The sequence below is a fragment of the Muscardinus avellanarius genome, assembly GCF_963383645.1.
Source record: "Muscardinus avellanarius genome assembly, chromosome: 11".
Classification (NCBI taxonomy): domain Eukaryota; kingdom Metazoa; phylum Chordata; class Mammalia; order Rodentia; family Gliridae; genus Muscardinus; species Muscardinus avellanarius.
Window position 1 is genome coordinate 104,311,494 of NC_137797.1, and position 13,018 is coordinate 104,324,511.

Below are 13,018 nucleotides of genomic sequence, written 5' to 3' on the forward strand. Positions count from 1 at the left end.
GGCTTCAAATCTGTGATTCTCCAGTCTCAGCCTCCCAAGTACTGGGATTCCAGGCATGCACCACCACACCTGGCCCCCGACCTCTTTCCAGTGGTAGAGTCAGGGTCATTTGTGTGTGTTGTGTGGTGTGTGTGTGTGTGTGTGTGTGTGTGTATGTGTGTACAGAGGGTGCTCAAATACCCCCCCACATCCAGCTGTGAGCTCCTTCTGCAGCCTCAGCTGGGGGTACCATTGGCAGGTTGAGTGCTGCTGGGGCCTGTGTGGGAACCACCGTGGGGAGAACTTGAGAAGTGGGTGAGGGAGGAGGGCTTCTCTGTAACTAAGCAAGAGTCTAAGAGCCGTTGTCAAGGAAGAATCCCAGGCCTTCCATAAAAGGAAGCCTCCTCTCTCCTGGCGGCCCAGGCTTTCTGGTGCACTGAATCTGACATTTCCCTGGCCCAGCTGGGCTCAGGCAGCTTGGAAAGGAGGTCTCAGGGAGCGGGAGCAGAAAGACATGCTAGAATCTTCTCTCTTAGAAGAGCACCGGGACAGGCAGGGCTCAGAGAGCCCAAAGCGGCGGCTAAGGCGGCCTGTCCATGTGATGGGGGTCTGCCTTCCTCTCCATCTTCCCCGCCCCACCTGGGAGAGCTCCCTGCTATGCCAAATCCTGTCCCTGGCTCCTCGGTGGCCCCCAGCACCGGCTGGATAGAGCGCAGCTTCCTCCCTGGCAGGAAATGTCTTTCCATCCCAGCTTACACCATCTCTCTCTCTCCAAATTGCTGGTGAAGATGTCAGGTACCAGGATAGGAGCCCTCAGCTTCTCTTCTCTTCCCTCACCCAGACCCACTTGGGGACAGTGGGGGACGGATGCGCAAACCGAGTGTGAGATCTAACTTCTAAGCTCAGGTGATTACTCAGACCTGTGAAGGATGAGTCTCTACCCAACACAATACCGAGGAAAAGGGGAAAGGGGTTGAAAGATGTTTTCTATGTGGCAGGGCTGAGGCTGCCCTTATGCTGAAGCATTTGACTCTCACTTGGGGATGGAGCCCAGGGGCATTCTACCTTCAGGCTATACCACCAGCTCCATTTTTTATTCTTTATTTTGAAACAGGATCTCACTGAGTTACAATCAGCCTCACTAAGTAGCTGAAACTGGCCACGAACCTGGATCCTCCTGTCTCAGCCTCCCGAATGCGGGGATTACAAGCGCGCGCCACCACGCCCAGCTCTTGACTCTCATTTCTGACTTGGACCCACGGCCAGTTCCCTTTGGCTTTCTCAAGTGAATGTGGAGAGAAGTCCTTCGCGGGCTTTGTAAGCAGCCCTGGATACAGCCCTCGTATTTTTTCAGGGCTGATGATTCATCAGGGGCGTTCGCTGTGGGTTTCCCTTTAGTATTACAAAGAGCCAGTAAGTACCGTGTGTTGCCTGAAGTGCCTTTATCATCTCGTGAAATCTCTCTGACCGCATGAGGTTTGCTTTATTATGCTCATTTTTTGCAGACGAGGCTCAGAGTTACACTCCTTGCTCAAGGTCAAAAACAAAGCTGGCAAATGCTACCCGTCAAGACATCCCTGGATCCCACATCCACCCTCTTTCCACTGTTAGCTTCAGCTCAAAAGACACATTTACTGAGGGCCCACTGTGTCCCGGCCCTGTGTGCAGAGCCCAGAAACACAGGAAAAGAAGTTCAGTTCTTGCCTGAGAGGAGCTTGCATTATACTGGGGGAGATACACTGTGGAAAATTAATTCAATATGACAGAGGTAAGACGTGCTTAGGGAGTGTCAGAGCACAAAGAAAAAGACGCTTAAATGTGCCTGATATAAAGCACTGAATTCACCAAGTGGTGGACCAGTTGGAGATGCTTCCTGGTCAGGGGACCAAGAAGGCCAGGTACAGCCTCTCTGTTGGTGCAGATTGAGCTACCTGGGTTATAATTTCTCCTCCCCCGATGAAAACAACGATTTGCTTCTTCTTTAGCCTCGGTCTGTGTCCACGTTTTATTTCCCCAGGTGTGTTTGTTGGCTAAGCTCCTTCTCAACGTTTTCAGAGCATATTGTTTAGCAGAAATTTTAAGTACTCCCTCGGGAGTATCAGTCAGCTTTTTCATCACTGGAACCAAAATACCCAAGACGCACAACGTAAAGGAGGAGAGGTTTACTTGGCTCGCTGCTGCAGAGGCTTAGTCCATAGTTGGCCAGCTCCAAGGCAGAAACCATGGTGGCCAGACCTGGCAGAGGACCTCCACTCTCAGCTCCTGGCAGCTGGAGGAGAGAGAGAGAGAGAGAGAGAGAGAGAGAGAGAGAGAGAGAGAGAGAAGAGGGAAGAGGGAAGAGGGAAGAGAGAGAGAAAGGGAGAGAAGAGAGAAGAGAGAGAGGGAGAGAGAGAGAGAGAGAGAGAGAGAGAGAGAGAGAGAGGAGAGAGAAGAGAGAGAGAAAGGGAGAGAAGAGAGAAGAGAGAGAGGGAGAGAGAGAGGAGGGAGGGGAGAAAGAGAGGAGAGAGGGGAGAGAGAGGAGAAGGAGGAGAGAGAGGAGAGGAGAGAGGAGAGGAGAGAAGAGAGGGAGAAGGGAGAAAAGAGAGAGAGAAGAGGGAGAAAAGAGGAGACGAGAGAAGAGAGGAGACGAGAGAAGAAAGGAGAGGAGAGGAGAGGAGGGAGGGAGAGAGAGACAGAGACAGGGACAGGCAGAGGAGAGGGAGAAAAAAGAAGAGAGAGAGGAGAGAGAGAGGAGAAGGAAAAAGAAGATAGAAGAAGAGAGGAGAGGGAAGGAGGAAAGAGGAGAGGAGAGGGAGAGGGAGAGGGAGAGGGAGAGAGAGAGAGAGAGAGAGAGAGAGAGAGAGAGAGAGAGAGAGAGAGAAGAGGAGCCAGGGATAGATAAGAGTCTTCAAGGCCACCCCTCCCTGTGACCTACCTCCGAACCTCATTGCATGGCTAACGTGGAACTTGGGAGATATTTTAAATCCAAACCCTAACAGGAGTATTTGAAGGAGCAAACGGTCCATTTCCTGATTCCCAGACATCGGCTCACAGAGATTGAAACCTGGTGCCCTGCCCTGGGGCTGGACTCCACGGTGCTGGGAAGAACCATCGCAGGGGACAAGAACTTGTGTGAATCACGTGTTCAGGTTCATGTGCTTCTTAAGAGGAAAGGAGAGGCCGTTTCTCCTACAAACGCTCTGTGTAATCAGCAGCTGGATTTGCTCGTTGATGGCTGGGTTTTATAGATGCCAGTTATCGCTATAGAAGAGGCTTTACTTTTGAAATACCTGCAAGGCAAATATATATACTTATATTTATAATATATTATTATTAAGAGGCTGAATTTCTTTAGTAGTCAACCATTAAAACCACTGTTCTTCTGATATTCCTTTGGAACCCAGGGTATCTTAGTCACGCGCACACACAGATATTATAACTGAAGAGACTTTACGGGATAGAGCCTGATCTTGAATAGTTTACAAATTCATTGAGGAGCTGAATTATTCAGTAAACAACTGGCATTGCCTGAGACTGCTCGCTAAGCACTATGGCATGAAGCCAATGCCACCTCTCACCATCTAAGCTCCAGGGTCATATATATGGATATTGTACAATATTATGGATTATGTTTTAGGACTCTTATGGATACCAAGATTCAAGGATGCTCAAGTCTCATACATAAAACAGACCAGTATTGCATATAACCTCTGCCATCCTCCCGCATAACATATGCACATCAGCCTGTATACTTAAAATCATGTCATCTGATATGATGCTATATGAGGGCTATGTGAGTAGTTGTGTTCTGTTTGATTTATTATTATTGTGTGATTTGTAATTGCCCACTCCTTCCTTCCTTCCTTCCTTCCTTCCTTCCTTCCTTCTTCCTCTTTCTTTCTTTCTTTCTTTCTTTCTTTCTTTCTTTCTTTCTCTCATTCTTTCATTCTGGGAATGGAACCCAGGGGAATTCTGTATATGAGCTACACTCCCAGGCCTATTTTACTCTTTTATTTTGAAATAGGATTTTACTAAGTTGCTGAGGCTGGCTGCGAACCTACAACCCTCCCATCTCAGCCTCCCAAGTCCTGAGAATACAAATGTGCATCACTAAGTATGGCTTTTATTGCCCTCTTCTATTATTTTCCACCCATGGTTGGTTGACCCCACAGACGCAGAACCCACAGATATGGAGGACCGATTGTGTTCTCCAAAAGTGGGGCACACCTGTGGCTGCAGTGTGCCTCCCTCTGTTATCTAAGATGCTCTCCTGGCTGGGATCCAACAGTGTTAAACATAGAAAGAATGAACTGCTAGGCCACTAGGCTGAGAAGACTTCAGAGCTTTGGTTCGTATATAAGTAATCTGAAACCCAAAGTCACTGAATTGTTTTCCTTCCCTGTTCAGCCGATACACGCCCGCTGCTAACTCGGCAAGGGTGGACCTCTTCAGGTTTGGCGAGCCATGGGGTGAGAGCAGCTGTGTCCTCCTGATCCTGCATCCTTGGTTGTCTTTCTGTTCTCTCCATACCCCTGAGAATCACGTTGCTGAATCAGCATCCCTGAGCCAACCCGACAGTCCAACCTGGCTGAGTGCAAGTCTCCCGTCTCCTGGAGAGTCTTATTAAAAAGCATCGACCTCCGGTGCTGGGGCCTCTGAGTTTGGGATCAGAGCCAGCTGAGGGGTTAGGCCAGTGTCGGGGCCAGCGAGGCCAGAACCGGGGCCTCCCATGAGGCAACGCCGCTGCTTGAGCCAGCGAGTTCTGGATCAGTCCACCGGGTAGCCAGGCCACAACTGGGGCCGTCAAGAGTGGGATCGGTATTTGCAACACGGCATGCACAGAGAAATATCGCAGAAAATAAAAACCAGATGCTTCCCCTAATCATCAATAACTGGGAGGAAACGGGCAACAGGAAGTGGTCGAGCTATAGAAAGGGCCCTATAGTGAAGCAATTAAGGTGCCCAATCAGAGGGTATGGAATAGGGGAGGATGGAGCCTCTTTAAAAAGCAGGAGGTACATAAACATATGTATCAAAGTTAATCACCAAACAAGCATGGGATGGAGGGAGGGGGAGGGAATGGGATGGGGACTGGATGAGGGCTAATTGGATGATGTGTGCTTGTATATCCTCTCAAGTCTTATATTCCAATGTGATGTATGATTACAAAGCACCAATAAAAATAAATAAAAAAAATAAAATAAAAGCATCGGCCTCATCCTAGAAGATAAGGGTTCTCAGACATGATACAGCACAAGGATCCCAGTGTGCGTATCTGAAGCCAATCCCAGGGCCCTGCTGATAAACATAGCATGAAAGATCTTGGCCTGGCCTCGGGTCCCTGGGAAACCATGGGATGCCAGGAGTTGGGGATAAGGGCTATATACACAAATTTTGAAGGCACATTCCCCATGTCTGTCCTTTGGGGGCTCTCGGTTAGTGCTGATTCTGGAAATGGGGATTGAAGGGAGGGAGGCCAGAACCCAACTGAAGCCAGCTGGCTGGATTGTGAGATCTGAATCAGCCGGAAGCAACCGCTCCGAGCCCCAGAATCCGTGTCTCAGTTCCACCTGGCACCACCAATCATCTGTGTCTCTGACATAGGGCTTTTCTTTTTTTCCTTTCTCTCTCTCTCTCTCTCTCTCTCTCTCTCTCTCTCTCTCTCTCCCTCGAAATAGGACTGTAATTAAATCCAAAATTGTACTGGAGACTTTATCATCATGGCAAAAGCAGAACATAGTATCTGCAGACAAAACCAAAACCAAAAAAAAAAAAAAAAACCCAAGCAAACAAACAAAAAAACCCCTCTTTCCATAAAAATTAATCATGCGCAGTTCGCGTCCCAGTGGTTTAAGGAGGATGCGTATGAAGGGGCAGTCCAGCAGGTGGCGCTGCCCGAGCTGACTCCCTGCCCTCCCAGCAGGCCTCCCTGCACCCCAGTCCACCCTCGGGAGTAGCTGCTGTTCTCTGAGCTCCTGTGGGTCCTGGCTTTAGTGGCTCCTTCAGGATCCGAAAAACTGAACCAGCAGCCTTCCCAGGTAGGGCGAGCAGAGATGAGGATATTCAAACCAAACCGAGGGGGTGAACTTACCATCTGTTTCTCTCCCATTTCATCTCTTTTACTTCCCAGAGGAAAGTGTGTCACTGATAGGGAATATAAGAATTCTGCATGCGCTTTACGGAACCTGGAGGCTAAATGGGCTCCGGGAAGATGATGGGAGCTCCCACGTGGGAGCCCGTGACAGCACCCCTTCTTCTCCCCAAGCCAGGACTTTGCCTTTGTTATTATCCAGATCCTGAGCAGAGCTGTGTGCACTGGCATCAGAGAATAAGTTGTAACCGTGGACAAGGCTACAGGGAAGCGAGTCCGGTGGGAATCCAGAGACCAGGAGCCATAGGGCCAGCAGGGGAGGAGCACTTCACCCTGGTAACTGGTCACTAGAGTTGACCAGGGAACAGGAAATGAATTTGCAGAAAGACTGAAGGCCTGGAGCAGGGTTAGGAGCTGCTCTGTTCATCCAAAGAAACGGGAACAAAGAAATAAAGGCCCAGTGCGGGATGCTTGGTCAGCAGCTCGCGGCTTGTCTGCAATAGATCAGGCCTGGAAGCCAGGGCCAGGACTTGTCCCGGCAGGCAGCTGTGCAAGGGGTACGTCCAGACTGAACCCACAGAAGCAACACAGGTACCAATGGAGGGCGAGGACCACTTGATAAAGGGGTCTAGACCCTGCAGGATCATAAGCTGCGGAAAGGGACCAACTGGGGCCACAGAAGGCGGATGGAATGGTGCTGGACAAGCTTCAGGGTGTGGAAATGGACCTGGTTGTCCTCCAGCCCCAAGTCCATCAAGATATTATCAGGGGCTCCAGCCGTGGGTAGACTGAACGAGAGGCACCAAGTCCAGGTTGGTGACTCTGTTAGGTCAGACGGATCTCTCCCAGTCGGGGGGATTGTAGGGTCTTACAGGGACTAGTCCATCCTTGAAAATCCTGTTTCTTGTCCCAACACCACAGACCTCAGTGCACACACAAGTTGTACCAGATACACTATCGACAGACCATCATAGGCATGGTGGTTCTTCTTTTTATCTCATAGGGATTCCTGTCTATTTCTACTGACGCAAACTATTTCTCACCAACCCTTAATTTTCAGGGCATATCAAAAGTTCAGACTTCCCAAGCAGGGAAGAGAGGTGGCTTTAATTTAACTCAGGTGGTTAAAACCTCTGTCAACCTTCTTGCAACTGGGAGTTAATGACAACCTCGATCTCTGTGATGACTGGCACTGGAGTGCAAGTCTCAGCTGGGGCAATACAACAGGAAAACAAAATATAAAGATTGGAAAGAGGAAATAAAGCTGCATTATTTGCAAATGGCACAACAGCTTATGTAGGAAGTCTAAAAACTATGCAGATAATCTAACTGCCTAAGTAAAACCAGCAAGAATGCCAACTCATGATCCAGATGAATTGTGTTTCACGTAATTACAATAACTTTTAACAGTGAACTTAAACTTTTAAAAAATTAACTAAATTTTAAGTCTTTTTAAGTTTTTAAGCTTTTCAAAATTAATTTTTAACTGACATTTGATGATTATACATACTTATGGAATATAATGTGATAATTCATTATATGTATATAATGTACAGGGTAATAAACCTTTTCCTTTGCTTAAACAGTGATCATTTGTGTTGAGAACTTACAAATTCCCTCTTGTAGTTCTTTATAACGTACATACTAAGTTGTTGTAGACTACAGTCACTAACCATGCTGTTGAACATTTGTAGGGAAGTGGGTGGAATTGGGGAACATTATGCTAACGAGATTCGTCAGTCACAAAAAGTAAAATATCAGATGCGCTCCCTAATATTCGGAAGCCAGGGAGAAAAAGGGTCATAGGAGAAACTCTAGACGAAGAGGGAGAGACTAGAGATGAGCAAATACGGCGACCAACGGAGAGGGATGGGAGGGGAGAAGAGCAAAACTCCCTGATGTCCATGATGTGCGTTCAAACATTTCAAAGCCGATCACTAAGCCAAACATGAGAAGGAGGGAGGGGAGGCACTGGGGAGGGAGTTGGGGGAGGGCTAATTGAGTGCTGTGTGCATGTAGGCCTCCGCCATCTTGGACCCCATTAAGATGTATGACTACAGTGCACCGATAAAAAATAACATATATACTAACTTGTTGTAAACTATAGTTGCCATACTGGCCATTAAGATACCACGTAAAAAAAAATCTTTTTAACAGTTATAATTTAAAAAGCACCAAACCATAAAATACTCATGAATAAATCTTACCAAATTATCCCATCTACTGTACTATATCCTATAAAATATCATTGAGTCAAGTTATGAAACCTAAATAAAGGGAAATGTACCATGTTGATGTATTTAAACATTACAAAGACATAAATTCTCCATAAATTGACCCATAGATTCCATATCATCATCATCACCATCATCACCATCATCATCATCATCATCATCCAATTTCTGGCAGGATGGTGTGTGTGTGTGCGTGTGCGTGTGTGTGTGCGTGTGTGTGAGCTGGCAAGCTGACTCAAGTTTATATGGCTATGAAAAGTAAATGATGGGAAAGAGAAGACATTTTACAAAAAGAACAAAACTGAGCCCTTGTACCATGGTGAGTTATAGATTGTCATAAAGTGATACGATTAAGACACAGATCTTGGCACAAGGGTAAATGGGTAGAAGAATGGAAAGAGTCCAGAAACAAGCCACGTGTAGAAGGTCACGACCTACAGACGTGACAACACAGGGCTTTGTGGTAAATGGTGCTGAGCTAAGTTGAAATCGAAACAGAAAAACACAAATCTCACCCTACCAACGCCACACACAAAGATCGGTTCCAGTGGCTCATAGATCCAAGTCTGGAATGGTGACTTCAAAGCATCTGGACAATGCCATGGGAAAATACCAGCAGGAGCTTGGCACGGGCAAAAATTTATGAGGTAGAAAATGAAAGTCGCAACCCTAAAGGGGAAGAATGATAAATAGAAATTGATATAACTTACGAACTTCTACTCATGAAAAATCCTAAGAGAGGCTGGGCGTGGTGGCGCATGCTTGTAATCCCAGCACTCGGGAGGCTGAGAGCCGAGGATCATGGTTGGGGGACAGCCTCAGCTACTTAGGAGGCCCTCCGCAACTTAGTGAGACCCTATTTCAAAATAAAGAGTAAAAAACAGGGCAGAGGGTGTAGCTCAGAGGTCAAATGCCTCTGGTTTCCATCCCCAGACCGCCCCCCCACACAAAAAAAAATCCTAAGAGAGCCAGGAATGGTGGCACACGCTTGTAATCCCAGCATTTGGGAGGCTGAAACAGAAGAATTGCAGTTCTAGGATAGCCTCAGCTACTTAGTGAGGGCCTTTGCGACTCAGTGAGACCCTGTTTCAAAATAAAGAATAAAAAATAGGGCTGAGGGTGTAGCTCAGAGGTAGAATTCCCCTGGGTTCCATCCCCAGTACTTCAGGAAAAAAAAAATCCTGAGAAGTAAAATGTAAACACAGAGTGAAAGAATATATGTATGCTATGTCTTTATATCTCTAAAATACATAGATTCCTAGAAATCAATAATAATTATTTTGGGGAGACAGACAACTGTTTACCCGTAGAAGTGAGTAAAAGATTTGAGTAAGAATGTCACAGGGCTGTATAAATGGCCCCTAACCATTTGCACGGGGCTGGCCACAGTGGGCTTTCACTAGACACCCCTGGAGTGGCCAAGATGAAAACTCCTCCGTATGGAACATGAAAAGTATGTGGCCAGCCTCCTAACGATGAGCCGTGGAATCCAGATAGAAAGCCCAGACACTCACTCTATGATGCCACTTGTAGAAAGTAGAAAATACAGACTCTATCTATGCAATTACAAGTCAGGATTGGGTGGGAGTAGTCACTAGGTGATATTACAACAGGGCTTCTGTGGTACGGATAATGATTTATTTATTTATTTATATATATTTTTTATTTTGCAGTACTAGGGATGGAACCCAGAGGAATTCTACCTCCGAGGTACACCCACCCCCCACCCTATTTTTTTTTTTTTTTGGTGGTACTGGGGTTCCTGGAAACCCTTCTACCTCCAGGATACACTCCCAGACCTATTTTATACTTTTATTTGGAGACAGGGTCTCTTAAGCCAGCGAGGCTGGCTTCCAACCTGCGTGATCCTCCTGTCTCTGCCTCCGAAGAGCGGGATTACAAGTGTGCACCACCATGCCAGCCTTATTTTTTTTATTATTTATATAAAGAATATATTCTTTAGCCAGGCGTGGTGGTGCACACTTGTAATCCCCGCGCTTGGGAGGCTGAGATTGGAGGATCGAGCAGGTTCGAAGCTTAAGAGACCCTGTCTCCAAATTTAAAAAAATATATAAAAATAGGTTTGGGAGTGTAGCCTGGAGGTAGAAGGGTTTCCAGGAACCCCAGTGCCACCAATATATATAGTATTTATGTAAATAATAAAAAAATTTTTATTTATTTATTTTTAATAAACTCAGAGTCTCACTGCTCACTGAGTTCCAAAGAGCCTCACTAAGTAGCTGAGGCTGTCTGTGAACCACGATCCTCCCCTCACAGCCTCCCAAATGCGGGAATTACAGGTGTGCATCACCACACCTTTTTATTTATTGGTGTAGGTGTTTATTCATTCAGGTGGGACCTCTGGAATTGTATTGAGTTAAACTCTCATGATTATACATTTCTTTTTCCTGTAAGTATGTTATACCTCAATAGAAGGTTTCCTAAAACAAACTAAAAAACAATGTAAGCCAGACGTGGTGGTGTACGCTTGTAATCCCCGTGTTTGGGAGGCTGAGACAGGAGGATCACACAGGTTCAAAGTCAGCCTCAGCTGGCTTAAGAGACCCTGTTTCCAAATAAAATATAAAATAGGTCTGGGAGTGTAGCCCGGAGGTAGAAAGCCCCTGGGGTTCCATCCCCAGTACCACCAACAAAACAAAACAAAACAAAAACAATGTAGAGAGGAATCTTTATAGGAGTAGAATTCCTACATTTAGGGGACATAAACCCAGAAAGGAACAAAGCAAGTTAGGTCACAAGTTCATGTGAGCATCCTGAGATAACCAAATGATGACCACCCACACCAAGGGATGAGGATCCTGCCCCAACTGTGGTCCCAGTACCAGAAGTCCCGGCACTATAAATAGAGCCTTGAGCCTTCAAAGATTCTGCTAGAAGCCTTGGACTTTATGTCCTGCTAGCTCACTCGTCACGAAGATTTACTGATTGTCAGCAGAGAGACGGCCCAAACGTGTCAGACATAGATTAGGCCCTGAGAGTTGCAGAGCCCAGAGAGGGTCTGAGCATGTGAATGAGAGACAGGGGTCCAGGGATGTGTTTACCAGTTCCTCACTGTGGCCGGCCAGATCCGCCTTTCCTCCATCCATTGCACCCAGTAAATATTCTGCAGACATTTACAGAGAAGCCACGTGTCAGCACTTAGCAAATTGCAGGCATGAACGAGACAGAGGAGGTCTCTGCTCTTGTGGCGTGTTCGGTTTGGTAGACAGGTGTAGAGAGCCAGATCTCTGGTGAGCAGATGAGCTGGGTTTTCAGCAGGGCGGGCCCAGGCTGGGTTGGGTTTCCCAGTCCTCCAAGCCCTGTGCTACCGTGGGAAGCTGAGGTGGGACCTGCCAGACCTCCTCTGGCCTTGTTGGTCAGGCAGAATCTGCTTGATCTCCGGTTGCAACTCAGAACACCAAAGATGACTTCAAAATGGTTGCAAAGACCTGAGTGCATTCGAGTCTGGGAATTAATTCTAGCTAATATTATGAAGTTTCCGTAATCTCACCTTAGGTCGTAATTATAGAGCATTGTTCTTTGCTGTCATCAAGCCCAAAAGGGTTCTTATTGGCATCTTTTGTCATTATAAGTGTTATGTGTATAGTGATGGAAATCTGTCACTGGGGCAACAGAAGGAAGAGGAGGTAGTAGTATTCAGGAGAGATGCATTGTCATTATGAAACACCAGCGGCGTGGTCCTCAGAAGAACATACCACAAACTCAGGGCCTCGGTGCGTCCCCACCACGGCTCTCTTTTGTCTTCGCCCTAGAAACTGGAAAGAGAACAGTGACCAGAGAGGGTGGTGCTTATTTGGAAGAAACAAAACACATCAAATGAGAAAGAGAGGGGGTCACATTTAACAACAGATGGGTGCATTTTGTTTCCATTCTATTTATAATTTACTTATGTTTTCATTGACGAAACATTATCATCCTTTGATTGCAAAAAAAAAAACCCCAAAACAAAATGAAAACTAAAAGTGCCTGTGGCCTTTTTCCATAAGAAGACAAGAGGGAGTTCTTTGTCTCAACAACTCGAGCAAATTGTGGAAGATTCTAAGAGCAAAATGCTGAACAGAAGGCAGGAATTGCTCGGATGAGCCCCCTTCCCTGTATCAGACACCGGCCCTATGGCCCCTCCACCCCAGGGCTCGTCCTCCAGGCTACCTGTTGTTGGCTCTTGGTGCAATCCACATGCTCCATGCCCGTCCTCGGTCTGTCCTTCCAGACTTGTTCTGGCCTCCAGCAAATCCCTTGTGAAACGTAAGGTGTTCCTTCTGAATTATGTGAGAATCCACCCCTAGAAGAAGGACTCTCTCATTTAGGCCTCTTCCTGTTCTTAGGCCAAGTCTTACAAGCGTGGCCATGCCTGTGGCCCCTTGAGATATATTTGCTGGGTTGTTCTCTGCAGTAGCAGGATCCACATATGGCTTCTGTTTATGCCTTTGATGGCCATGTGGAAACCCCTTTAATTCATGATATAGTAGATGAGGCCGTGCTTCAGGGAAGCCCTTCACAAGTCCTGGGACCTGCACATTGTTAAACTCGTTCCTTACCCCATGACACTGTGTTCCTGTCGGTGCACCTGAGTTCACGGGAAAAGATCCCACAGCCTGTAATTTGAAGATCACAACACTTCATTAGCACCACCTGAGAAGTTTGGTTGTCAAGGCTCAGGAGGCAGCTGGGTCAGGTGAGGTGTATGGAGATTTCCTAAGGTAACGCGTCCAGC